Source organism: Chlamydotis macqueenii, chromosome 2, assembly GCF_036417535.1.
Source record: "Chlamydotis macqueenii isolate bChlMac1 chromosome 2, bChlMac1.mat, whole genome shotgun sequence".
In the NCBI taxonomy this organism is placed as follows: domain Eukaryota; kingdom Metazoa; phylum Chordata; class Aves; order Otidiformes; family Otididae; genus Chlamydotis; species Chlamydotis macqueenii.
The window spans coordinates 68485220-68512845 of record NC_141557.1 but is presented as its reverse complement, the minus strand read 5'-3'; the positions used below and the strand labels follow the sequence as shown (position 1 = coordinate 68512845).

Genomic DNA, 27626 nt, shown 5'->3' with positions numbered 1-27626 from the left:
GCTTTATAAGAAATATACATGTTGAAGTGTTTCTCGCTTGTATTGGAGTGTGGTTGTAAGTGTTACCACATTTTTGTTTGTCTGGTACCCAAGTGTGAAGGCCCTTGTAGTTTTGTAAACTTAACATTTCTGTGAGACCAGCTACTTAAAGTTAGACTTTAATGGAGAAGGATAATTACAAAAAGCAGGCTTAATCCTCCTTTATCATACTCGGAATTCTTGTGCTAGTGAATGTTTTCTCATTGTTGCGGTGCCATGTGTAGCAGCTGAGTAGAGAGTCATTTTTTCAAATTAATATGATAGTGAAACCTTTTCTCCTCTTCCTTAGCTCCTGAGCACATCCCCTCTCTGGTGCTGTGCCATGTTCATAGCTTTCCCCAGATAGTCTGACAGCAAGTAGATCCAGAATGATTTGAAAACTCACTGTGTGCCAAGAGGAAGAAAAAAAATCCCGGTGGGCTGTTGCACTAGAAGAAGTTGTAAGTTTATTCTCCATGTACCACTAGCGGTTTAAAAACCCATAGCACTGGTCGTATGTAATGCATTTTTATTTACAGATTAGTAGGCTCTACTCTGACATATGACTAACAGGGAAGCCCCTCCCTTTAACAGTTGTATGTCATCTGCTTCAGAGAACTAATTACTTGGCAATTCCCATTTGATAATTCGCTCTTTATTTTCTGATGAGTTACTTAACAGTGATGAGCTTGTCGGGCAGAATACCGTGCTTAATCTGTGCTTCAGAAACTACAGGGCGGGCATGGGGATAGCATTGTTTTCTAAATGCTGTTTAGCCTTGCCATGGGAACATTGAAACCACACTGAGACATGTTAACAGTTGGCAGTTAAGGGTAAGCTTAACGTGACTGATGTGCAGCATTCGCCAAAAAATAAAACAGGGGTTTAGATTACTGTCGCACTGCAAACAGGATGTTAAATACATAATTTCTCCAAAAATCGAAATAGAACCTAGCATGATTTAGACATTAGAAAGTAGAAGCTTGTGTCAGTATCTTCTATGTATTGTTTCTCCCCCTCACTGAAATAATCAATTTTAAAGGAAATTTTATTCTTTTTTATTCTTAAAAAAAAATCACTATTTTCTTGTAATGATAATAATAAAATTTTCTTTGACAATTCAGCTGATACTGGTGATTGTTGTGTTGTTTTAGTATGAGATACCTAAATAAATGATCACTGTTTTCTCTACTGTCACCTGTCTGTCTTTATTCTTTCCCAATCCCTTTTCACGTTCTTTTACTCTAGTGGCCACAGCCACCCTTGTTTCTGGCAGGGGAATGCATTATATGTCTCACTGCTAATTACAGCATCGAAGTGTTCCTAGAGGGTACTTGAGTTCAGCAGTGCTTAGCTCTAGGCGAGGGGATTTATGGGGTGAAGTGACATCAGCCTGCTCATGGTAGTCCTGGTAAGGTCAGATGGATCCTATTCAGATCCTGTGTCTCTGAAATTCAACCATGTGAAACTATGCTATTGAATTTGATTAAAATTTTATTGTTGACTTCAGTAGAGGAAGGTTTGTGGATCAGCTGCAGTCACTTTGACTAGCTGGTGGCAATATCCCACAAATACCGATACCTGAAAAATTGCATTTTAGCTGATCCAGTGCTATAAGCTGAGAACTGGGCTATTTTTTCTTTTATTTGAATAAGAAGTGTAGTATTTTGTGTATTAGCTCACATGACGTTTCATCATCAGGCCTGCTGATTTATTAGGTATTCACAATGGTATCTCTTGGCCAGTACTGGAAGCTGTGCCACAGCCTTGTTTTATCAATGAGAAAAATGCATTGGTTCATAGTTACATGTGTTTTTTGTAAAATTAATCAGAGGAACAGTAATTTTATGAAACGTAGAATTCAGAACAGATTAATCTAATTGTCTTCATGATGTACACCAGCTATAAAATCTTTTGAAAGGGATATTAATCAGGTTGATCAAAGGTGGCTTGAAGTACAGAATTCAAACAGGAACACAGTTACTTCCTATCTGTCTATATGTTTGCTGTAGATTAGTGATTATTAAAAAAAATATTTAATACAAAATTAAGTTCCATTTTGCGTTTTGGATATTTTTTTCTATAGAATGTGTCACATTTTAAAAGCAAAGATGCAAGAGGGTAAGATAGATAAAATTTTGCATTTTATAAAATGCAAAAAGGAGCATAATACAATAAGTAAAACCCAATAGAAGGTTATTGAACCATTTTTTTCCTTTTTCTTATTTTTTTTACTACTTACATTTTTTAATGACTCAAGATACCTCGAGTAGTGCTGTATAGGCATTGCTGAAAACAGAAATCCTCCAAAAGAATCAGAAAAGAGAACGATGACCATGAGCAGAATGCACCACCTGTGATCTGAAAGGTTCACTTACACACCTGGGATTTGTGCCTTGACAGATCCTTCTGCAAACCATTATAGCTATTGTGGAGGGACCTGCATCCTGAGCCCTGATGTCAGATTCATTTTACAGAGGCAAACAAAGAGTTATTAGGTGGTGATTTGGGCTGGTCTTCAACTGCGTCCTCAGAGGCAAAAGGTTGCAGTGGCGATCATCTACCTGTGAATTGTCCAAACCACCCTCTGTTCCGCTTCCTCTTTGGGCTTAGCAGCTATTCCCTAAAGACTAAGACTCTGCTCAGGCAGCATTGCCTGTGATTTCAGAAGAGATTGTGCCTAAGGACTGTAGAAATTTGTCCAAGGTATTCTCTTCCCCCAGCAGGGGAGGCAGTGTTGCTAGTCATTAAAATTGAACTTTCAAGTAAAATGTTTGGCCCCACACACACCGATACTGGTATTTCTGTCAATATTCTGCAAGTAAAAGACTACACTGCAAATGTTGTGAACATGATCTTTCAGCTAATACAAGTTTTTAATTGCATATTAATAATGTCTTAAGATTTGACCGTCTGGTTTAAAACAAACCCAGCTCATTACCATCCAGTGAAGGTTCCTCTGCTGATAACTGCAGTTGTCTTGCTGACACCCAAATGAAATGGTACCTTCCCCCCTACTGTATTACCAATGAGAGAACTAATACATCCTAGATTTTGTATTTTTTTCCTCTGGATTCTCTCTCCCTTTTTTCCCACCAGCTATCTTGGCCTCTGTTAGCGTGACTCCTCTGTGAGCAACACTTGCTGATGGAATAGCCAAAGATGAACTGGTGAATCTGGGCAAATGCTTTGCCTTTGCATTTCCTAGTCTGCAGAACTGAGAAGCTGCTTCACCTCTCTGCTTAGGTCTTATCTGTTTCCTCTTTGAATCAGGGATGAGTTTCAAGTTTCCTGTTTATCAGTCTTGCTAAATTTTCTTGGATCTCTGCTGTGATCTGGCCTGATATTTTTGTTGTTGATGACACAGTCTTGGAAATCACTTGTGATTTCCTTTGTGAACTTGACAGTTGATTGATTACATTGTGGGGAGATAAGTGACGTGGCAGTGCTGTCTCTCTAACGTGTTTTGAGGTCTGTGTTCCATTTTACAGGGAAAGAGGATGGTAATGGATCTTATGGACCAATAATTGCCCTGTATGTTTGTTTGGATAGCACACAAGTATAGCATGTATTGACTTAAAATATATGTGATACCACAATACTGGAAGGAATGAAAAAGGGGTGAAAATCTGTATTTTGTTCTGTATTTGCACAAGGTGACAGAATAACTCAGTCCCAGTGCCTGTTCCTCAGCTATGAGAATGATACAAACCAACATGGGTACGTCCTACCATTTGTTGGTCACCGCCAGTTTATTTTGATTGCAGCTCAGCGGCAGATTCAGGGGCAACACAGTGTGTAGTGACTGAGTGAATTAAAGTAATTCCTGAGTGGAAGTTACATGACGCTATTATCCAGATGTTGTTATCTCTTACAGTACAGCCAGAAAAGGCCCTGAGGAAAATTGAGGTGGCTAGAAGGTTTATAGTAAGCATCTGAAATACATTAAACAGCAGCGGTCAAGTACGCCTCTGTTACCTAAGGAGTTGAACTTGTTGAGTGTCACGTTGGCTGCGTGGAATGGGAGAAATGCAAACTAAGACACACTTCTGCTACATGTGCAGCTCTGCTATGAAGCGCCTTCATCTGAGCTGTCAGCTGGCTGGCTGCGGTGTTTGGTGCTGTTTATACAGCTCAGACAGAGTGTCTCTATGAAACCAGTAGTGCTGCACAGCCTGTGCTGCAGCGACCGGGTTTTTGTGCTCCTCATCTTGTTTCATTTGAACTGTGCCTGTCATGCGCTGCACCGAGGCGCTCAGCCAAAGGCAGCAGTGGAATAAAGGGTCTGGTTCCCACCTCTGTTACTTACTTGGATGGTGTAAATGGAGCCATGTGAGTGTAAATGTGGTGTGACAGAGCAGTGGGATCTCGCCTGGGGTCTCCAGGGGCTCTCGGGGCCCTCTGGGCTTGGCGCTGTTGCTGGCAAGTCAGCATTGCTGATCAGAAACCTCTTGGTTGGTGCTGCAGAGGTCGAGCATTCGCTTGGCTTTTCCTCCCAAGTGAAAAGGGAATGAAAACTGTTCTCAAAGTGTCATTAGTCTTCTTCCCGTGCTTCAGGCGGATGTATTGGTGAATTGGACTAATATTTATATAATCTAAGCAATATTTTGCTCTTTCATCCTTCTGTCCAGTTTTAACCTTTCACAGTCTTTATTCTTTTATTGCTGGCCAATTAATTTTTCTCGTCACCCCCTTCTCTACTGAGATTCTCCTGTGCTCAGTAGTTCTTGCTGCTGCATATCTGACCTACTTGTGTGGCTCCTTTGCCAGGTTGGTTACCTGGACAGTACTTTGGTTGTGTGTTAGCCCTTCCCTTGGCTAGATTTTTGTGTGTGTTTCTGTGTGTCTAAAATCCATTTCTGTTCAATACCTCAGTAATTTTCTGCAGAACTGCAAATCTGAATGTTGTTTCATCTGCCCCCTTTCCTTCCTTGTTAGTCATAGCTGGATTCTGAGCTTTGCAACCCTGATGACCTGCCTGGACAAGCCTTTCACTCCATACAGCCTTCTCCTTCTCCTCATGGGAAAAAGAACTTTATTTCTTCTTTACAGCTTCACTATGGGTGCCCGTTTCCCTGGCCGAACATTGGATTTTCAGTCCTGTGTGCCCCTGGCAGTCTTCCCTGGCTTCCAGCTGCGGTGTCTCTTCAGCAGGCATCTTCCTTCTCAGGCTTGTCAGCTGGTCTTTAATGAATCAGTTGTGTATATTTGTTTGTATAATATTACATGCTGGCAAGGTGGGGAAAAAAAAAAATTCTTTTCTCTGTACCTGAGCATGAGCCAGGAGCCACCCCCTTTGGGTAATTTGTTCATAAGATAATGGGGTCACTGTTACTATCATATCATGTGGTCTCCTAATCAAAGGATTCTTTTACTGTGTTAATAGCAGCACTTCAAATTGTTGACATTAGTAAGCTTTAAAAATGTAATACCATTTTACATGTCATACTGATGAGGCAAAAGTAACAGGTTGGGCAGTTTTCCTGGGGTTTCCAGTTGTTTTTATACCATGACTCTGCTCCGGTGACAGAGTTCTGTAGAAGCAGGTTGCAAAACTTTAAAGATAAAATGTAAGCTAAACCGAAAAAGAATGTTTGAAGAGCACTTCATTCAGAAAAAGAAAAGAAACTGAACACAGTAAGCATTTTGAATGAGGCTCTTCAGTGAGGGAAAAATTCCTGGACTGCTATGGAGAAGTACAGGAATGAAGCACCGTACCACTAGAATGAGTGAAGTTCACAAAAGGTATGAAGTGAAAAAATGTGAGGTTTTTTTTTTTTTTTTCTTTGTGTATCACTGTGTTTTTGCTAAGACCTGGCTATTGTAATGATAATGTGGTTATAGTAGATTTTAAAAAACCCAATAAGTATTTTGGCTTATCATTTCGGAGATGATACATTTTCTCAAAAAAACTAGGCTTTTGATTGAAAGGAAAATTGCAAAAAATAATGCTTTTATCTGAAAATGGATACCCCTTCTCGTTACACGTAACAGCAACAAAGATGCAATCTAAAGGATATTAGAGAAAAATACACGTTTTCCAAATGGATTTACTCAGTGTATTTAAACAATAGCTTGCATATAGTTAGTTTCACTTTTCCCATACTTAGACAGTTTCCCAAGGTGAGAGAAACATCTGAAGAAAAACAATCACATGCTTGTAAGAGTATAAAAACTGATGCAGGAACTTGGAGATACGAGTTGCTACTTTTTAAATCCTCCATGAAAAACAAGGCTAGACTCCATATTGATGGAGTCCTTCTAAAGGCAGTGCCCTTTTAATCAGCAAACAGGTCCTCTGTGCATGAAATAATTAAAAATAGAGCAAAGTTTCTGAACAAGGCGTCTGGCAGAAGCGTCTGTACTTCCATCTGTGCATGATTAGCAGAATGTTTCATGGTATTTAAATAGCACAAGCTTTGCTCTCTTTTTTATTATTTGTTGTGCTGAAGACCTGTTTGCTTGTTAAGTGGTCGTTTTTGAATAGTTACTGGCAAGGAATCAGGAAAGTGTATGAAGACATCTTGTACACTCTGCAAATGCCAAATTGTCCCTTTTTTTTCCAGAGACACTGCCCTTACTGTTTTTTTGATAGGAGTTTTACCACATCCTTCACGTGGTTTTAAAAATTTCTGACGGGCCAGTTAATTTCAGAGGGGGTGTAGCGTGCATTGTGGTCGCTGCTCGTGGACTATGGTTTCACTGATACGGCTAGTATTTTTATAACAGGGGAGCTCCGAGGCGCGTTACGGTGCGAGTATGCACCAGGGTGTCTTTGCAGAGTACGTGTGGCGTGTCAGATCCGCAGCTTCTGCTGGTGGTGCGCGGGAGCCATGCGTCTAATCTGCTGTGCGCACCGCTCTGAAGCCTTACCCTTTCAGCAGGGATGTAATCAGCCAGGCAACAGTTTTTCAAGTGGTTTTGAGGCCTTAAGCTGGGACTCCTCCTTGCTGGCAGTCATTCAGCATCGGATTGCGTGCTCTTCGTCTCTGGCTAGCAACGCGGCGCTTTGCAGTTGTAGCCACTGATTTCCCTTCACACTAGCAAAGTTTTCATGTGTGTGTGTTTTACAGAGAGCTGAACAAGCAGGTATGCAAGGAAAAGAAGCCGCTGTCTGGGTGCTAAGTGTGTTGCTGTAGCTGGCTGGGGTCAGTTTTGTTACGTGCAAGTGCCTGGTTGTTCAGAGCTGGCAGAGAGCTGGGACGCTCAGGCAGGCTCAGAGGTTCTTTGTGGAGAGCTGGTATTCAGTCTTTGGACAATGTGTGTTCTTGGATGGGCATGGAAAAGAAGAGCTTTTGTGGTGTGTGTAAGTGGCGTTTACTCTGTAGCTGGGCTTTTTGTTGCTGAGTTGTTTTATTTTTCTTCTTGTGTGGAAAAAGGCTGTGGTGTGTGTTATGTGAATACTGAGCTGGGTCATCTCTTAACTTCAGTTCAGGACTTCAAAAGAAATTGTTGTTACTACTGAGAGCAAAGCTGTTCAGCTATGAACATAAGTGTGTAAACTCTGTGTCTTAATACCTCAGACAAAACACTGAGAAGCTTTGGCCTTGGAAGGAGCCAAAGGGTTCACGTCACCATGGCTAGTGCCATCATGCTGTTTCTGGCCCAGCTTCTGCAGAGCAGAGTGCTCTGGGGTCTCTGAGCAAGTTCTCCTCAGCAAGGCTTTATCTTACTTGGGCAAATGACCATTTTGCAAATGCCTGTCCTTCATGTGATTCAGCTTCCACATGCCCAGGGAGGCCTGAAGATGAATGAGTAGGTGCGAAGGAGTCCTGTAAGGGCAAGAGAAGGAACAATCATGTTTTACTGTAAAAACTCGGCAGTGTGTATGCCTGTTCCATCAGTTAGACCTCTCAGCTATGGCATGAAGCAGTTCCACTTGTGTTTTGCTCACATCACTCCTAAAAACTGTTAATATTGGCCCTCTTAACAATTGAAGGAGAAGCAGAAGGAGAATTGCTTCTAGAGCTGATTCTGGATCAGTGTGGTTTGGTGGGCCAAATACTGGCATTCCTCCAGGAGCAGGAAGGGGAAGGAAGACTCAGGCTCATTTTGGAATGATGTAGGAAGTTGTGTTGTTAGGTTGGTTAAAGTAAGCCAAGTTCTGTGTTTTGCTCTTAGTACTTTTTCTCAGAATATACCATAATGGGTTTTTTTTGGAACAGCTTCAGCTTATGTTGTGAATGTGAATTAATTAACATTAGTATGAATTGCATATTGTCAACTGGAATTTGTTTTTCCTGTGTCTTCTGTCGTACTAAAGGTACTTCAAACACTTTACAATAATGAGTTCGGCTATAATAGGACAGTGGCTCTAGACAAACATAGCCATCCTTCTGCATGCAACAGTAGATCAAATTCAAGGATGGTTTTGCTGATTGGAGTGGGAAGAATCCTAGTTGTGATGTTGGTACTACCACTGCTGTTTTTTAAAAAAAAGCAATTGTGACAGGCTTTTTATCTTGGCAGACTGGATTTTGCTATTTATTACTTCATTTATAGCTCTCAATGCAGTGTGAAAAGAATGAGGAAGAATTGCAGGGCACGTTATTCATGAGGTGTTGTTCAAAGCTCATTGTTGCATTTCTAGCCCCGATTCTTTCGCATCATGACATACTGCAAGAAAAAGCTAGTAGCCCTTGATTTCCTGAAACAAAACCAAAGCTTCCTTTTATGACCCTGCAAAAGCACATTGTAGCGAAACAGATAAACCATATTTCAGCCTAAGATGGTAGGATCCTCTTGATTTGTGTGAAAAACAAGGGTTCTGTTAGTTGTCTGCAGGTCTCTGGAGGAGAGGGAGTGCCTCATATCACTCAGAACCAATTCCTTTCAGTTGGCTGGAGTGAAGTGTGGATAGCATCCAAGACATCCCCAAGTGCAAGGATTATAATGGAAATGTTGATGACCAGTCAGTATAGAGATTTAGTATAGTATTTATGTAACTCGAGAGTTGTTGACTACTGTAGACATGTTGTTTTGGACCCTGTTCTCACTGGCATTCCTCCTGTTGACTTTCGGAGGCTTGGGATCAGACCCCTTTGGCTCAAATTTTGAGTTAAGTTAATTAAGACTGAAAGAAACGTGCACTTTCTGAACTCGGCTTCCAGTTTTGGAGGGGAGAACAGTGGAAATAACTGACCTGTACAATGATACTGAAGTATTTTATGATGTGTTCAACCCATACAATGAAAATAAAGGTTTCCTTGAGTTATTTGGGATATTACATTTTGATCTGTAGCTTGTCGTGTTGACTGTTAAGGGAAGGCTCAACATGGTTTTTGTTCATTCCTCATAAAACTGTTCTTTGAAAAGGAGAATTATTTAATTAACATGCACCTTTCTGTATGCAGCAATAGGCATTCATTATTTTCGGTTTGTACTATCATATGAAAGTTTCTTCAAAACTTTGTCAGCTTGGTAGGAAGGAGTGACAGTTCAGGGCATTCTCAGCTGTGCAGCTCTAACGTATGTTGCTTTTAAAGACATCTACATGTTATAATAAAAATACCCCGTCTAGCCAAAGATAGGTAACCACAGTCTACATGATTACAAAAGAAAGAGACTCCACTTAGTACTGAAACAGGGGAAAAAAGCAAAAAGGAAACTTTTTTTTTTAAGAGCAGTAGAAATGATAAAGGAAAGAATTACTATTCCATAAATATTAAAAAAAAAAAACCAAAACGCTCAATGGTTCACTGTATGTTAAAGTTGCTGTCAGTTAGGGAACATATGTGGAACAAAAGTCTGAAATACTAAATGCTATAAATTCGATTGATATTCAGGCTCAGTTGCACTTCAGAAAAGGAATAAATGTGTAGCTTTGCTAAAAACAACAAAAGCCAACTTGGGGAAACGTATGAGTACTGCCGGAAAAGCTGAACGATACATCTCTATGTAAAATTGCATGTGACTGGTGGACGTGCTGTTCTGTCACAGCTAGGGCTGCTGAAATTGTAAGCAGGTAGCAAAAATTTACTGTTTAATATTTCACGGATAATAATTGTTCTGCACGCTTTAAATAGCACAGGAAATGTAGTGTCACAAACTTGACATTTGAATATTAATATTGATACTGACACAGTCTCACCACAAAGAATGCCAGAACTGCAGGAGGAAGGACAGCATTTTCATCAGTTAAAGACAGAAAAGTTTTAAAGCCCTTCAGATAGTTTGAAGAAATGCCTTATGAAAACTGGGCCAAAATTACCTTTCAGGACAGGACATTCTGTATCCAGTTTTGGGAATATCCTTACACAGGTAAAGTTGGAAGCAAAGAGATTTTTTTCTGTCATTTCTGTCTTCCCTCCTCCTCCCCCATTTGCTATTTGACGAAAACACTCTCAAAAGGTTAGTAGCACAGGGCTACAAAGTGTTTGGGATTCACTTGTACAAATACATGAGTATATGTGTGTTCAAGAAAAGATGCGTGGAGTTGTGTAGTCTTTACTGGCCTTTCTCAAACTTGCTTGAGATGTATTGTAAGTTAACTTTTCTAATGTCAGGATTTGGTTACATTATTAGAGAGAGACCTTTCTTTCCTAAGCATAAAGCAGGACTGACTTTCACTTTTTAATAACCAACAAGCTTACTCTACCCACGTCTGTGTGCAGGTGAGCATGTGCACAGTCCCTTACTGTAAGTTCATTTTGGCTTGCCTGGTTCTTATAAAAAGGTGTGGTGAGATCAGGAGAATACAGCACTTCACGTACAAATACGCAGTCAGTTGCGCCTACCTGCATGATGGAGCCCAAGGAGCTCTTTACATTCACAGCATAACAGACTTCCCCCAAAGAGAGTGCGAAATAAGGATGGAGACTGGTGAAAATCACTAATGATACTTTGCAAACAGAAGAGGCCACGTGAAGAACAGGAGTATTTCTCTTCTGTTGCTCTGCGTAGTGCAGTGTTGTTGTGGATGGTACCTCACTGTGATAAATCTCTTGATAGCTTTTGACAGTTGTGTTGTTACGTAGGTGATTTGGAAAGTCACTTAGCTGGTGATAGTGCTGGTAGGTACATTGCTTTCCAAAATTCGTTATCACAGAGTATGTAGAGCACTTTTTTGGCTATGTACTACTGGTGTAGTTTGCACCAGTTTGATTCTAGCTGTTTAGCTATGTACAAGCTAGTTAAAGGAGTTTTCATTTTTGGGAGACAGGAAGGAAAAGTTTGGCAGCCTCCTTTCTGAAAGTGTTTTGGTAGTTGTGACTTCTTTTTTCCCTTCAAAAATATATCTTGCACTTTCAGACTCTTATTTTCAGGTGTGATTAATGGTAACTTCTCTCTTCAGAATGCAAATGCAATTTTAGTGTACTCTTGTACTGTATAATACGCCTCTCTGCACAAACTGCTTACTAGAAAAATTAAAAGGGTAGATATGTGTTTAAAAACCAACCAACCAAAACCGAAATGCAGTTTAACTTCTGAAATATTTGTATACTCATGGTTGTAGGTGCTGCAAATTGGGTCACTGGAACTGTTGCAATGCCTTTGTGTCTCAGTTGTGGTAACCTACACAGAGACAACCCCTCTGAGGTACCTTTTGCAGCGGGATGTTGGGGAACCCTGGCAGTCATCAGTGTTCCTCTCCAAAGGGTGAAACAACAGCACTTTTATTAAGAAACGCAAATCCCCTTCTGCCGCTGTGCGTATACAAATTGGGCAGACTCCTGACCCTCAGTTGATACCAATGGCATTTTAGCCTGCCCAAGGTGTTGAATTGTTAGGGACAGGTTCATTTTCACTAAGGAGATCCGGACAAGATAGTAACATGGGGAGATCTGACTCTCCAGGGCTTTGCTGTTTGTACGGTGATTCACAACATGTGTACAGAGTGGATGGAAAATGTTGTCCTGGAAGCGCTCCAGTTTGTTGTTATTTTGAAGTAATTTTGCCCAGGCACAAATGCTAGTGATAGTATGGGGAGCCTCTAGAGCTATGAAAAGTGGAAGGTGAATCTCCCACACCTTAAATTAGGTTGTAACTAGTAAATGATGTTTTATTTTATAGCCAGCTGTTCACCCAACTATCCAGACCTTTGTTCTAAATAAAAACCAAGAAAATAAAATACTCATGAGACTTTGGCATGTTACAAGATGGATTGCTGTTGTACATGATTATATAGATATCTATTTTACTGCCTATTCCTAATGCCAAGATTTAGAAAAGCATCTTGATTTTGAGCTGCCTAGAAACACAGCCCAAACTGGGAGTAATCATACTGAAACAAATAACTTCTTTTGCATCATATACTTTCTCTATTTCTTCAGCTGTTTCCCAAAGTATCAGCTACATCTACTGTCAGTGGTAGGATAATAGGTTAAATTAACTTAATATTTTTCTTTTTCTTTTCTTTTTTTTTTTTTAATGCTCTAGTATAGTGGCTCATAGGGACACAGAACTAAATTGTTGAGATAACATTAATCTTCTGATTTAGAGCCTGAACCTGCTCCCTTGATGTTAGTGCGAATTAATAGAATTAGGATCAGACCTTTAAAGAATAAGAATAAAAAAAACCCCTAAACCCCACCTGCAGTATATTAGAGCTGACCAAGTTAAAAATATGAATGAAAAACTGTGACATATGCCTAATCCTGAGCTAATTTTCATGGTGAATTGAATAATCTTCCATGGAACTGTGAATGGCCAATGTGTTATTGTACATCAGGGCCCTATTAATCCATAGATTATTGACAGAGCATATGGTAACTGATCCAAAGTATGCCATATACAACATGGTTTTATCTTTGTATTATTGTTTAAAACTGCATTCTAATGTGCCACTGGGGATATATGTAGTCTTGGAAAAACTGTTTGCACTATGGTATTTACTAGCAATATGGTATGTGGCCAGGATGTACACTAGATACTCAGATACTAGATACTTGCAGAATTTGTGAATTTGCATTTTAAAATAGTTGTCATTTCTAGAAATACCCCAAGGTGTAACTGTCCACAACTTCCCTCTACTAAGTAATTAGTAAATATTTACTTTCAAAGCTGAACCAGTAACCAGCTGAGGAGTGGGTTTCCTAGCTAGTGATTTTAAAACCTTATGATCAGGACTGTGACCTAGAAAGTTTTTTTTCATATTGTTGCTGTCCTGTTTATTAATACCTGTGAAGTACTGAAGCTTGTTAGCTGAATGTTGTGCCTCCCCGAGTGTGGTTTATTACCCTGACTTTTAGAAAAAGTGATAGCTAGGGAGAGGTGCATGCAAAATCACAAGCTAATTTAGTTTAATCTGGAGATATTTCACTTGACATCAGTTGCCCAAGGAGAAAAAAGTCGCTCATGCCTCTGGTCAGAGCTTCCTTGGGAGTAGAGCTTCAAACCCTGGGAGCGCAGATTGACATCTGTCCTTCCCAGGGGGGACATTTTGGAGACCGGGGGGGTGTGTTGTGGAAGTGCTAGGGGTCTTGCACCTGCAACTGTGCAAGCTGGGGCCTCCCCTGCCTGCGTACTGCTGAGGGATGGGGAAGTGCCTAGGAGCAGGCGACTAGATTTTCGTTTTTCCTGTCTGCCCCTGCCCGCCCTTTGCTGTTGCATTTCGATGGGACTGTTTTGTTTTCTGTATGGTACTTGTGAGATTTTTCTGTGATAAAGAACACCAAATAGAAAAGCATCCATTACACCTGTATCTTACTCCTGTGGGAATCCAGCTAGCTTTAGTGATAAATCTGTCCCCCACCTTAAGCAAGTCCACCCTATTTTGGACGTTTGACTTCCCGAGGGGTGTTTCCTGCCCCTGCTCCACCCTTGAGGGAGCTGTACTGTGTTTGCAGTGAGCACCCATTAGCCCTGAAATAATATCCGTGGCTTACCTGTGAACTCCATCTTTCCCAGTCTGAGGAGATGCTGGTGGCAGGGCCTACTGAGCCTCTCTGGAAGCTTTTGGGGTCAGGGAGAGCCTTGTGCTTTCCCCTGGCTGCAAGGCTCCTGGATGGACACCAGCACCCGCATCTCCCCATGGGCACTCGAAGCTGGCTGCTTCCCCTGCTCTGCCTGCCTTTCTGAACCCCAGCCCCACTGCGTTTCCTGCAGCCGTGACCGGTGGGCTTGCGGTGAGGTGCCACACCAGAACAGCAGCTGCTCCTCACAGGGGCTTTTCTGCTTCAGGGTCAGGTTTATCCCAGGTGCGTGCAGCTAGAGCACGGGGTAGAAAGAGGGGCGAGGCATGTGGGGGCTGCTTGCAGGCCTGTACACTTTCTGTAGAGTTTCAGGACACCCAGAAAATATTTAAGGCAACTAATTGGTAAGCCTGGAGTTTGTTTAAATACACCCCAAAAGTTGCATAATGTCTATAACCGAAATTTTTATGTACTTTTTAGGAATGTTGCCCCTTTGGGGCAGCCGGGTGCAACGTGGTATCATGACTACAAGGGTGCTGCACCGTGCAGGGGAAAGTACACACCACTGCAGTCTTTGCTGGAGGCTGCGTACTGCAAGTCATTATTGGTTACATTGGTTAATTGTTTTGCAATGTAATGGTGGTTTTTAGTTTGTACTCCGTGGTGGCAGTAGTGACCAGAGACTGTGGTCTGTGAAGCAGTTCACTGAGAGCCTGCCTCTGAAGGAAGACCAGTCACTCGGGAAAGCACGCTGGCTGTCGGCTGATGCCCCGTCGCTCTGTGGAGGGCTTCGCTTTTATTTGGAAAACCTTAGGGAGCTTAGAAATGGAAAAATATTGAAAGCTTGCTCAGCCTTTCCACAGGTGAAGTGAGATCATGAAGTTACCTTTTTGGTGTGCTGATTGTTTTGTAGCTTATGAATTATATTTTTTTTCATTTTCACATAATTTCTCCTGCTTCTTTCCTGTATGTTTTCAGTTGATTGATATCTCTGTCTTTCTCTTTGAATATATGTGCAATTTTTTGATATCCAAAGCTCTTTATTGATCTAATAAGGTAATTAAACTGGATTACTTTGAAAACACAGTAGGGTACCTCGGTGAATTTGTTTTAAAATTAATGTTTGACAGACAACATCATCTGTACCAAACATTCTGCGAGCAGTGTTGTATTTATGACTGTTTTCAGAGAACTTGAGAGTTTGCTGGAAAAATCATCCTTCGAAGTAAAATATTTTCTACTTGTTTTGCTTATGAAAGGGAATAAACTGTTACTGTCAGTGTTTGTGGGAATCCATCCATTCATCAAACCTTGTAGTAAATGGTAATACTCCCCTGGCCATTTTTCAGATACTGAAGTGTGGAAGTGAAAAAGCCTTCATTTCATTATTTAGGTATTATGCAAATAATCCTTTTTTACTTTTTTTTTTTACTCTTTTTTTGTGCTATCTCTGACAGCTTTTTAAAAATTTCACTGCAACTCTGGTAGATGGCTTGAAACAGGAGAAACCAGTCCTCAAAGTTCAGCCTGGTTCGTATCTGAGCGTGCCGCCTCTTGCTTCATTGCGAATTCACAGCAACCCACTGGCATGACAATGTGGAACAAGCTGCGGAGTCATCTGCATCTTTGCTTAATCTTGAACAGTCAGGCTGACAAGAGAGTGGAAAATGCTCTTCAGCAGGAGGTTTGATGCTTAGAAAAGTCTGAGATGAAGCACTGGGTTGTGCCACGTATGGGAGTAAATTCTCACTCATATGGGCATGGCCTTGCTCCTGTCCCATGACCATTGGTGCCGTGGTGCAGGGCGACAGAGAAGGAGCAGCAGGTTGTGCCCGCGGGGCAGGCAGGAAAGCTGCCTGCCCTTCCTAGTTGTGTTCTCCTAGTGCTTTGGTGGGCCTTGCCTGTGCATGGTGGCAGGGAGATGCCCGCCGGGGGCTTTGCTCAGGCAGCATTTGTCACGCGCTAGGACAGCTAGGACTCATGGAGCCTTGCTGGAGTTCAAGTGAACTGCATAATTAGTATCATTTTAGCTTCCAGTCAGCTGTAATAGTACCAGGAGCTGTTTCTGCTTTGCATAACTTACTAGAAAAGATATTTTTACTTTCCTACATGTATGCCTTATATAGAAGAACATGCGGTGTGGCTTTTTGTCAGGAGACAGCATGAACTCTATTTTCCAGTGTCATGACCAGCAACTGTGAAATCTGCATCAAAATTCTTTTCCCAAGCATCCTTTAGGCCAACTAGGGAGAAGTGCTGCTGGGTGTACAGGATGCTCTTACTGGAGCTTGGGGCAAGTGCTTGCTCTGGTCCCCACTGGCGTCAAGGGAGTTTTTCCATTGAGTTTATTAGCAGTTGAACTGGGGAAGCGATCTGCCTAATCTTCCAGCCTGAAGGATGTGAAGTAGGAATGAATGGGAGGAACCCTAAGTGGTATGAGGGAAGCAGTAAGCTAGGAGAAGGGAGGGTTCAATAAAATCAAGTATTAAAACACACCCATAAAACTGCAGGACCTTAAGTTTGAAAGAGCAGCTCCACACTTGGCACTCCAACTTTCGGTTTTAATTTGCCTCCTTGCTTCAGGCTTCTTCCTGCCAGAGAGGTGGTCTGCGTGCCTGCGCTCTGCAACTGGAGAGTCCCTGGTCTGGTCATGCCAGCGGTGGCAGAGGGCCACAGCAAAGGGAGATAACAGAATCTCCCCTGTAGCAGTCATTGCTCTTGGGTGGGTGTGCTTGGCTGGTTTTTCAGATCATAGACTTCAGGCAGTAGGGCATTAGAAATATGACAGGCTATTAAGTACATTGTTGGAGCATTTGGCTGTACTAACTGGTTCAAATTTGAGATTTTTGGGACTGAGAGGATTTGGACGTAAACTTTGTTAATTTGGTTTTGAAAAAGGAAGTTCTTTCATGCTTTGAAGGGAAAAAAAATACGAAGACAGAACTGCAAGTCTCTTCCTTAAATCAAAGTTTTCTGCCTGAAATGGGAACAACTCAGCAGAACAGTTTAAGTAAACATGGCCATAACTGCTTATCTGAGACACTGGCATCCTCCCTTCGTACTGTGTTACTTTTTTGTGGTATCCTGGCGTCTCTCAGTCACAGATGTGTTTGTTCTCACGGCACCTCCTTCACAGGCATATGCTTTTATGTCCATTTTATAGTTGCTACCAAGATTTCAGGCTCCATCTGAAGAACTCGCTCCAGGAGCGTAGGTTTTCTACACCCCTGTAGATGAGATTTTTGAATTACTGTCTGAAAGGTCTTTCCCCATCCAGCCCCAGCTTTCTCTCTACCTCTGTCGAGGCTTCTTCATTTATTAAGGGGGAAAAAACTAGAGGCAACTGTTTCTGAGTCATCTCAAGTTGGTGTTCAGCACAGAACAGGATAAAATCTAGGCCAGAGACTGCAAGTGACTGATAATGTCCAGTTGTAGCCTAAGTAGGGGGCCAGTGAGTGTGGTATAAACATGGGGAGAATTGCTGAAAATCACGTACGTATGTGGAGTTAGGTACTGTCCTCTAAAGCTAGTGCTTGAGCGTAGGATCATGTTTCTTCTGCTGGGCAGAAAATATGCACTGTATTGTGAGAATGGCTTATTGATACCTAACAGTACAGCTTGGGTGGTTTTGCCTTTGTGGGTTAAAATACTGTAGACTAAGACTGGGTCTCTTATCCAGGGAGCACTGCCATATGTAAGTAACTTCTGTGCACTTAAGTGCTTCTACTGTATCGTTGCTTGAAACTTCATTATGAAACATAATTTTTGTTTAAGTTAATATTTTGCTCTTACAACCAGCTTCTGAAGGAACAATTTGTTTTAATTAGAACACGAATGACAACAACAACAAAAGTTCTAGTAACAGAATGTAGGATAATAATTTATTTGATAGGTCTAGTAAAGTAAAAAATTCTATGATATTTGGTAAGTACTTCTGTATGTTCTGTAGCATATTCTTTAAAGTAATGGAAGAATAAGAAATGAGAAGTGAGAAAAGCTTTTTGTTTTTTTCATGGGAATGAATGTGTCTGTACATTTGTGAGACTCTAGTATATATTTTTCCTCTTTTTGGCTACGTTACGAGAAATAAATTAAATAAAAAGAGAAAAAAGATGACTGTGCCTCTCTCTGCCGGTTCTGTCATGCTTCAGACAATAGCGCATCAGGACATGGGAAGTGTTCTCAGCCGTATTTTTAGTAATGTTTTAAAAAAATTATACTTCTTGGTGAAATAGTCTCCAAAATTATAAAGCCTGTACACATGCAGATGCAAGCATATTGCACTGCCAGTGTCAATCCACTGCATAGCGAGCTTCACAACTGTTTGGATCTGCTCTTCTTTCATAATGGGCTGCAACTTGTTTACTAATGCTTGAAAGCATGTACACATCAAATAAATCTCTGGTATTTGGGCCGTAGTGTACCAGCATTATGCAAAGGGAGGATTAACCACACTCTATATTAAGCTACGATCCACTTTACTCTTGATTCCTAGCTATACTAAATCAACCAAACCACCAAATAACAGAATTAGTGGAAAGGTTCCTCAGACAATAGGTTTATTTCCATGTTTATTTGCATTATTGTTAAGAAAAGGGCAATCAGAAGAGCAAATCTCTTGGGGCTCAGGGCATCATAAATTAATCATAAGACATGAAGTGAGCTTTTGGGTGTGGGAAACTAGCAACAGATGCAGATGCTACATAGCTGCATGGTATGGTCGGTACCGTGTTGCTGCAACAGCAGGGAGACAGTGCGCTCGCTTTTGCTGCTGATGCTGTTATTAGCAAGCATTGTATTGGCAAATCTGACACCGAATGAATTTGCAACAGTGACTCGAAAGACTTTCCTAATGTGAAGCATCTTTATCGCATGTCATTTTAGCTCTTTCCTGTTTTTACTCTGCTCTCTTTCAGCGAAAAGGTCAAGAAAAGCAGTAGCTCAGTGGCTGAATTTTTCAGAAGTGCTTTACAGCAGGGAAAGTGGGGAAACCTCTTACAGTGGTGTCTTATTCAGTAAGTTAAGCTTTTTGTTCCCTATTTTTTTAATTTAATCTTATGTGTCAGATTAATTAAAGTGACTTTTAAGGTGTCTCCAGGCAGATGCAGGACTCTTCATCCCCACCTCAGCTTTCCCCCTCCCCTAGAGGTAGCCTTTGCCATATGAAACCTGTCAGCCCACCTTGCTAGACATGGTGGCGTTGAGTCAACTCGGTGTTTTCATAACATGACTGTCCCTCTGCACTGAATGTGGTTTGTTGCCTTGTTCAGGTTCGGAGAGTTACGATATAGAGTGTGTGCCTCTTTCTTCTTCACTTTGCCTGCACATGTGTGAGTGTGCATCCACACAGTTGAATAATGCTCTCCGTTTGTCATTGAACTCTGAAAGCCATGAGCTGCGTTAACAAGAGCTTTTCAAAGTCCAAAACAGGAGCTTTTGGGCTTTTCCTAAAACAGTAAAGTATATTTGATATTGCTATCACTATCAGTCTAAGGAATTTAAAAAAGAGAGAACTGTATCCTAACCTTTACATTATGGAAACAGATAGAAACAGAGGCACCCAGGAAGATTTTTGTGATGTAGCTAGAGCTTCAGCCAGTGCTGATGCCTTAGTGTTGATTCAGATTGAAGGCCAGAGCCTTAAAAAGTTAAGTGCTGAATATTTAAATTTAATTTATAGCATTAAATTAGGATGGCTTATAAGTTTAATTAGCCTTAAGGGTGCTAGGTATTTCCTGCTGAGGCCAAAATGACTTTCAGCTGGTCAGCAGTTCTTGTGATTGGGCCTGATACTACTTACTGTGATTTTCTTGCACACTTGATATTGCTGCTTTTTTTTTGCAGGTGTGAGTTTCTTTGCTCACATCTTTTCATGCCTCATTTGCTAACTCTTCTGTTCTGCAAAATTGGCAGGATGACAGCAGGCAACTCCCTCATCCTTTTGTGTTAGGACTAATCCTCAGGGTTCTTTCTGATGTGTCTCCAGAAAAATGTATTCAGCTTAGGCTGAATGCTGGTTTGATTTGTAGTACTAAAATGTGGACAGTGCAGATTGCTTTCTTAGTATTTTCCCTTAAAAAAGAAGTCATTGTAGAGGTGTATGTGAACAGTTCCAGAATTTTAAGCTCTCTGTCACATAAAAAATGTTTTAAAAATACAAACGTACTTTGGCATGTGCCTGAGTACTTTGAATCTCTGGGTTTGGCTTGGGAGCTTGGAGCTTTACAAATAATTAGATGATCAGTCATTTAACAGGTTGTGGTATTTTAGTGGTCTGAATTGTGTTTTTCTGCTTTGGCATGATAGACAGATTTTTATTTTGGTTTCAGATTATGTGGCTTGTTTTTACTTCAGTCTTTTTTTTTACTTAACGTATTATTTAATTGAAATTTTGTTCCAGTAATTGATAGCTGCTTTATTTGATACCTGTTTATAGACATTTTACTTTTTCAGTGTACTGGTGTTTGTCAGAAGAGAATGATATTATTTCTTTTGTCAATGAAAATAAGGCTATAAATTGCTGCAATTTCGGGATACATTTCTGACATGAGCAAACAGTATTCCCTTGGTGAGTTTTCCGCTGTGGAAAACTAGGTTATGCATAATATATTTTAGAAAAGACCTGTATTCCTCTAAAGAGGAATAGCATTGTGCAAATCCTGGAAACGATAAGAAGAATCTAAATGTATGTATATTTCTATTCAAAGGATGCCTCAGCATCTGCAGTGTTGTTCCTTCTGATTTGCGTAGGGGACTGGAAATGGGTGGTTGTGGGTTCTTTTCCTGATTTTTTTTTTTAGAGTTTTTTGTTTGTTTTTTTTTTTGTTTTTTTTTTCTTTGCTGCTCTAGTTCTGTAGGACATGAGATGAATGGTTCAGCTGTGCACCTCAGTGCAGTCACTTGCCAGGTTCTTCCCAGAGCTGCCCTGCAGCTGCTGCTGGTGCGGCTGCATTAGGTCCTGAGGTGATGCTACCCACAGTCAGCGAAGATAAAATGAAAGTCACACAGATGTGTGACTTTGTATTTCACTGGCAAGTACAAAACAATTTAGCAAAATTACGGCTCGAGAGTAAGCTATGGGAGGAGGGAGGAAGTGAGATGTTCTTCCCTGCTAAAATCATAGTGTTAACATTCTTCACAGTGTCACTGAGCTCTGCAGTAACTTCTGGTTTACATTTTAAAAATGCACCAAATAGCATTTACTGTTTGATTCCGAGTCGCGTTACGCAACAGAATGCGATTGCCTCAGTGAAGCACATCTGCATTGCGAGAGTAAACTCTCCTGGGAAGCAAGCGCATCTTCGTCAGAAGTCGGAGTAAGGCGTGGGCAGGGCATTGCTATTTTGGCAAGCAGAGGGAGCCAGCCTTGGAAAGCTGCGTCACCTTTCACTTTCCATGGAACTTACCCTTTCTCCCTCTTTCAGGCACCAGCAGCTGCCACTTGTTTCTCCTAGTGCTGGGGTGGGGCTGGGGATGCTTTCAGTGGTTGGTTGAAGTATTAATCTGGGTTTTGGGAGCCATAGTCTTTGCGGTCTGTCTGGCCTGGTTGCGATCCCTGAACAGGATAGGCTATTAGGGAGTAGTAAGGAGTGCAATTCAGAAACCATCTGGAAGACCTAAGAAAATGTGTGTGTTTTTTGTTTTTTTTTGTTTTTTTAAAAAAAAGCCCTAAACCAAAACCACACCTCTGTGATGGTAGCTTCTTTAACTGATAAGTTGGCAGCAGCTGATGGCAGGTACAAAATTCCTGTCATTTTTATACTGTGTTTCAGTTTGCTTCTTCTGAGCCCCTCTCTTGCTGGAAGCAAAGTCAGGCTCCCGGCTGTTTCAGTTCAGCTGAAGTTCTTCCTGTCATCCTAAAGCTTGGTTATCAACCCTCCTATTCTTCTTATCAGCACACATTACGTTTTTGTGGCGGTGTTTAGCAAAGACTTTCCAACAGTGCCTATGACAATGTAATTGGACCTCTCTGTCTGATAGAAATTACTCCCTTTTTTTTAATGGAGGGGCTCTGGATGCTTTCTAACACAGCTTTCTTTGAAGCAGGCTGGGTGTCTGGTCAGCCAGTCTGTAATGTGGGTGCACGGAATTTCACCAGGCGCTATTCAGAGTAGTTATTCATGGTTTGCTGTTAAACTGCAAGAGTGGAGTGAGTGAGATTCCCCAGGGGTCTGTCCTGGCTTTGGTAATACTCGTTGTTTTCATTATTGAAATGATGGATGGAGCAGAGAGCAGTTATTACATTTACATAGGATAAGAAGCATTGAGGGGGGCTGCAGGCTCCTTGGAGGGCAGGATTAAAGCTCAGAGCGGCCCTGGCTAACTGGAGGAGTGGTTTGGGGAAAAAAAAAACAAAAACCAAGCAGGATACAGAATTAGAAGCACTGTACAGGGTTAGAAATATCCAGTTGCATGACCCAGGATGGGGAATGGCTGACTCAACAGTGGTCCTACCAAAGAAGGTTTGAGTTGGGCTATGCTGGAGGCAGTTTCGCCTGGTTTAGTTGAATGGGGTGTTAGAAATTACAGCTGGTTCCCAGACCACCAGAAAAAACCAGCCAGCAGCGTGTCCTGCTCTCCTGTCCCCTGGGAGCTGGGCTGCCAGTGCTCTGCTAAGTGGGCAGCTTTTCCTTCACTCCCCTGCCTTCTTTGGCTCCAACCCTGGAGTTGGCATCCCTGCAGCTCCACGGCGAGCGCCTGTGGGGAAGGAGCCCCAGCTCAGCTGATCCATCTGGCACAGGACAGCGCATCTGAGAGGGAAGGGGATCGCAGACTTGAGACTGTGGTCTCAAGTATGACCATCATACAGTCATGCAAAGAACAAAGTTTCCCCATCCCTGCCCCTCAAAAAAGCACTGTTTGGGGGTGTGTGAAGAGAAGGTGCGAAATAACTCGTCCGCTCCACTCAGTGTTGTAGATGGCTCAGCATCTAGTTTGGGGCACAACATAGTCAGGAGCCAGCTGGATGGCATCTGGGGAGAAGGCAGTGAAGATGATCAACGATTTGGAAAACATGACCTGGGAAGGAAGATGAAAGAATTGGGATTGTTTAGTCTACAGGGGAGAAGGCCAGCAACAGATATGATAGCAGTGTTCAAGTATGTGGAAGGTTCCTACGGGGAGGAAGGGAGTGAATTGTACTGCACAATTGCTGGGGTTGGAACGAGAAGAAATGGCCTTAATTTGAAGGTGGCAAGACTTAGATGAACATTTAAGAAAGCTTTCAAGTGATAAGGGTATTTTGGTGCTTCAGTCATTTGCCTTTGAGAAAGCCGTGGAAGCGTTGTCACTGGAGGTTTTTTTTTAAAACAGACAAACCTCCTCCAGGAATATTTTGGGCATTGCTTTGGGGAAGGAGGTGGAATGCATGCTTCTGATGCTCGTTTCCCAGGAAATAATTTTTTTTTTTTTGGTGATCACATGCGCTTACGTAATCTCTAATAACACAACAAATAACTCAGAAGATAGTGGCAATTCATTATTGCAGCATATCAGTGGTAAAGCACAAAAAACCAATGATGATATTATTCTGCTCTCTGTCCTAGTTTGAAAAAAAATATCTGTGAGTAAGCTAATTTTACTGGAATGTTTCAAAAGGTTGTTCCTGTAAATATATTACTCTCTACAGAAATAGAGGAAGTGATGTTGGTTGGCTCTGCTTATTGTGCAAACACAATCAGTACCCGCTAATATGTAGTGTGGCCGTAGTAAAGCCAGCAATACTCCATGAGGCACGGGAGTTTTACACTCGAGTGTGGTCTTGTGCACAAACATTTAGGTTGAAAATACTTACGTACTTCTTTTATGTAGGCTGAGAAGAACTAGGCGTTAATTACCTCATTGCTGTCTATATATATGAGTTACTCTTCTTTGTTGTCTCGTTACATTAAGTGCATGAGGCACCAGTTGAAGAACAAAGCTCAAACTTGCCCTTTGCTTCTTAAGCCAAAAAAGCACTTTGGCAGTTCCTGCAGCCACCGTGATTGCATCTCCCCATGCGTTTGCCGTTCTGTGTGTGGGGGCAGCATGGGGAAAAAGGAGAGGTTCTTCCCTATAGTGTAACCTCCTGCCTTGAGAAATGGCTCGTAGTGTCCATGTGGATACTTTCCTTCTCCTTTCGTCCTCACTGGAGGATCACCTCCATGACTTTGCCGGTTTCTGCAGGTCCCCTGAAGTCTTTTAACTCGGCTTCTGCTGTAGAGCAGAAAAGGTGGTGGTGTTCTTTTTGAAACACAGCTTCTCCTGCCCTTGTTGCTGTGCATGGCAGGGAAGAAGCGGTCTGTGCTGCTATAGCCCGTGGGAACAACCTGGGCGGTGGAGATGCTACAGGACACGTGTAGGAGAGACTCCCGAGTAGGTAGGGCCAGGCAGTTTGGGTCCAGTGAGAGCAGCCAGGCTCCTTCACTCCTGCTCAGCGCAGCTCCTGGCTTCACAGCCCTGAGGGGTGTTTTGTCACTGTCATCCTGGGACTAGGAGCACTGGCGGAGGATGGTGCACGGTCACCATGTGCCCAGCGCAGATTTAGCAAGGCTTATAGTAATCCTGGCGGGATCCACGCTAACCCCGAGCGGTCAAACATCACCACGCATTCATGTCCCTGGCCACGCAATGCTGTGCTTATGCCAAGAAACCCGCTGCTGAGCCAGTCCCGCTGCTTCTGCGTCTGGAAGAACTGCCCTGAGCACTCAGGAGCTGCTAGCCATTACCTCTTTGCAAAAGCTTCTTCCTAGTTTGTTGCTGTGCAGGTCTGGGTCCTGATTCAGCATGATAACAAAATGAGGGCATGCATGCACATACATGCATATATTTTAGCTTATTGCCTTTTTAAAATTTGAAATACACTGGGACAGAGACAAATGCACACTAGCATCTGCTATGCATCAGCAAACTAGCATTCTTGTTCATGCTCTTGAGTGTCCCATCTCAGAAGAAATGAATCAGCACTGGTCGCCATGTGAAGGGTCTTCAGGGGGTTTTAAATTGCTTATTTCAATTGTAACTAAAATCAGCAAGCAGGAATAATCAGCTTCTAAATCTTGTTTTGCATTTACTCTTTTTACTTATTGTCCTTAAAGAAGGGAATGTTTTCAATACTTGAAATAATTTTATGTATTTTTTTTAAACTTAGACTACATTATATTTCTACAGATGTTCCACCAGTAATCTGATCCAACATAGATTTCTGTGGGCCTCTAATTTTTCTATTTTTTTATTTTAATCAGTGGTGTGTTTTCTGTTCACTGTTTACTAGATTATATTTTTGCATGTTACTTGCATCAGGCTGCATTCACTTGAAAACAAACATTCAGCAAAAATGCACAAAAAGGAGATTTTGAAACATTTCTATCACGTAACTAAATGCTTTCTTAAAATAGCTGGGAAATAGGAGGGAAAACAGAAAAAAAAATCCCAACTTGTTTTGCATGAAAATTAAGCCATTTTAAAAAGGAACAGTTAATGGTAGTTAAGTCAATTTTTATTTTTTTTGGTCACAGTATCTTAGAGAGTTTTGGGAATGATAGATCCTAAGCTCTTGCACATCACTTCTGTTAAGAAATTACTTGAAGTCCTTATTTTCTTACTTTTACAACTTGCTTTCTCCTGTTTGAGCTAAGTATTTAACTCAGCCTGGTGAGTGCACCAAAATGAAGAAGAAACCCTCTCTGGCCTGGCAGAAGAGGCTGCTACTGCAAGCAGATGTAGGATGTTAGTCAGGCCTGGTTTAAGATGTATAGTCAGTAACTGCTACCAGTTCTGGGATTTGATTTTCTTCGCGGTTTCAGCAGCAAAAACACATCCTTCTTCAAATGTTACTTAAAAAAAAATTAATTGAAACGATTTCAGTAGATACAGTATTTAAACGTAACACGGATCATCACAAGGTAGTTTAAAATATGTCTTAATTTACATACATAAATGCCTGAGAGAGAAGTCTCTTATTTATTAGTCTGTATGCGGAAGGTAGTGACCTAGCTCCACTGTGCCCGGAGGGAGGAGAGAGGGTTGTATAGCAGACCAAGGAGAGGAACAGGGTTTGGGGCTTTGCCGTTGTGTTCCCAGTCACGTTCTTGGATCTTGCAAAAGCGACTCTTTCTTTCAAATTCATCCAGTTGTAAATAAGGAAGTGAGACAGCACTGCTGAGACATTTTAGGAATAAAGTTAGTAATTTTATCTTCTGAGGAGTTATACCTACATAATCTCTCCCAGGAAAAGGCAAGTAAAATGCTGCTTTACCGTTTCATGCCACTGTCCCTTCCGGACTGGAGCAATGGCTGTTGGTCCCAGGGTGGGCAGCAAGCTCAAGGCACATGTGGATCAAGTGTGATAACACTGAGCACTTGTGGAGTCTGGCGGTTTTCTCCTCAGGGAGCTTTGCAAGTACGAGCTGGAAGTAAAGATACTAGACAAATTGACTTTCTTTCTCTAGTGTGTGTATGAAGGGCCAGTTCTTGGAAACTGGGGAAGGAATTAAGGATGTGGTGCTGAGATAAATCTTCAGCGATGTGCATGGGTGGAAGATCAGGTGATTCCCCTTTGTCCATCTCTCTTAGGCATGACTTCTGGCATTGTTCCTGCTCACAATTCACATAGAGAATTAATGCTCCTGGCATGTACTGTGCTGGTTAACTCTCAGCAGCAAGAACTTTGTGCTCTATCACATACACCTTTGCCTTCTGCTGTCCTAGCTCAACACCCGTCCTCGGCCACCTTTGATGCAGGGTGTCACCTTTGCCTAGCAGTGTCTTGCATATTGGGGTAGATGGGTGAGTGCATCTGATGGCTCATCTGAAAGTGGATGTGCAAAAGTGTGCATGTATATTGCCAGGGGGCTGTGGCTGAGAGACGTAGGAACCTTTTTGCGGAACTCTCAGTAATGCTTTGTCATCGATTTGTCACCGTTTAGTAGCCTCAGCACTGAGGCCGTGAGAGTCCTGTGTTGGGAATTACCTAGGTGCAGCGCTTTCTCCAGGCTGAAAAAAAGGGAGTCCTCACTGAGCCTGTGTCTGAATTCTGACCGTAATTTGTTGCTAATGGTCTTCAGGTTAGCCGGTGCTCTGTGTTCACATGCAAATTGTACAGTGCATTTCAGGAATCACCTGCAGAAGTAGAGAAGGACTCACACCGTGACTTCAAAGAAAATCAGAGCCCATGGAGTGTGAAAACCAACAGTAAAATGGGTGTAAGGGTGTTTCTGCCTGGCCAGACCCTTCAGTGGATAATGGAAAGATTAGACTGTGAAGAAAAAACTTGTGCATCAGCTTCCGTGAATCCTGTACATTTTTGAATTTTTTTTTTTTAAACAGATTGCCAGTGGAAGCTGTAATCAGGAGTATGTTTGTTTGTAGAGCTGCAAGGGGGAGGCCAACACAGTGATTTGTGGTTGCAGACTGATTCACTGCTGCTGCAGCCAGTGAATGGTGGGCAGGGTGGGGTGGATTTCAGGAGTGTGAGAGACACAAATGCAGGCAGCTGAGAGGGACCTTCTGCGAACGAGTAAAGAAAGCAGTTCCTCTGCAGGCAGGCCAGAAAATGGAAGTGGCAGCTAGCAAAGCCGCTAGACAAGATTAAAACCGACAGGAAATGAAAACTAACTTCACTGTTTTTCTTACAGACTGACCGCCCTCCCCCTTCGCTACTGCTCGCGATGTCCATAGGAAAGCAGTTCCTCTACCTACTTCTTGGAAGGCGCACGCTCGGGTTAGAAAAGTGCGTGACCAAAGTGCAGAGCCAAGCTCTGCTGTCAGTGGGGCTGC

The 27626-nt window shown here is 42.0% G+C and overlaps 1 protein-coding gene across 13 annotated transcripts in view; it reads left to right on the top strand.

The window, feature by feature from the left end:
* ATXN1 (ataxin 1) overlaps positions 1–27626 on the top strand; it is a 221949-nt gene that overhangs the window by 10220 nt on the left and 184103 nt on the right. For 2 of the 13 annotated variants that reach the window (XR_015257613.1, XR_015257614.1), the window contains exon 3: positions 18788–18886. The exons of 9 other annotated variants lie outside the window; for them this stretch is intronic. The gene's annotated coding sequence lies outside the window, so the exon portion shown is untranslated. Of the gene's footprint in view, positions 1–328; positions 1142–18787; positions 18887–27626 lie in introns of those variants that run through there. 2 more of the 13 variants (XR_015257617.1, XR_015257616.1) reach the window with 1 other exon arrangement.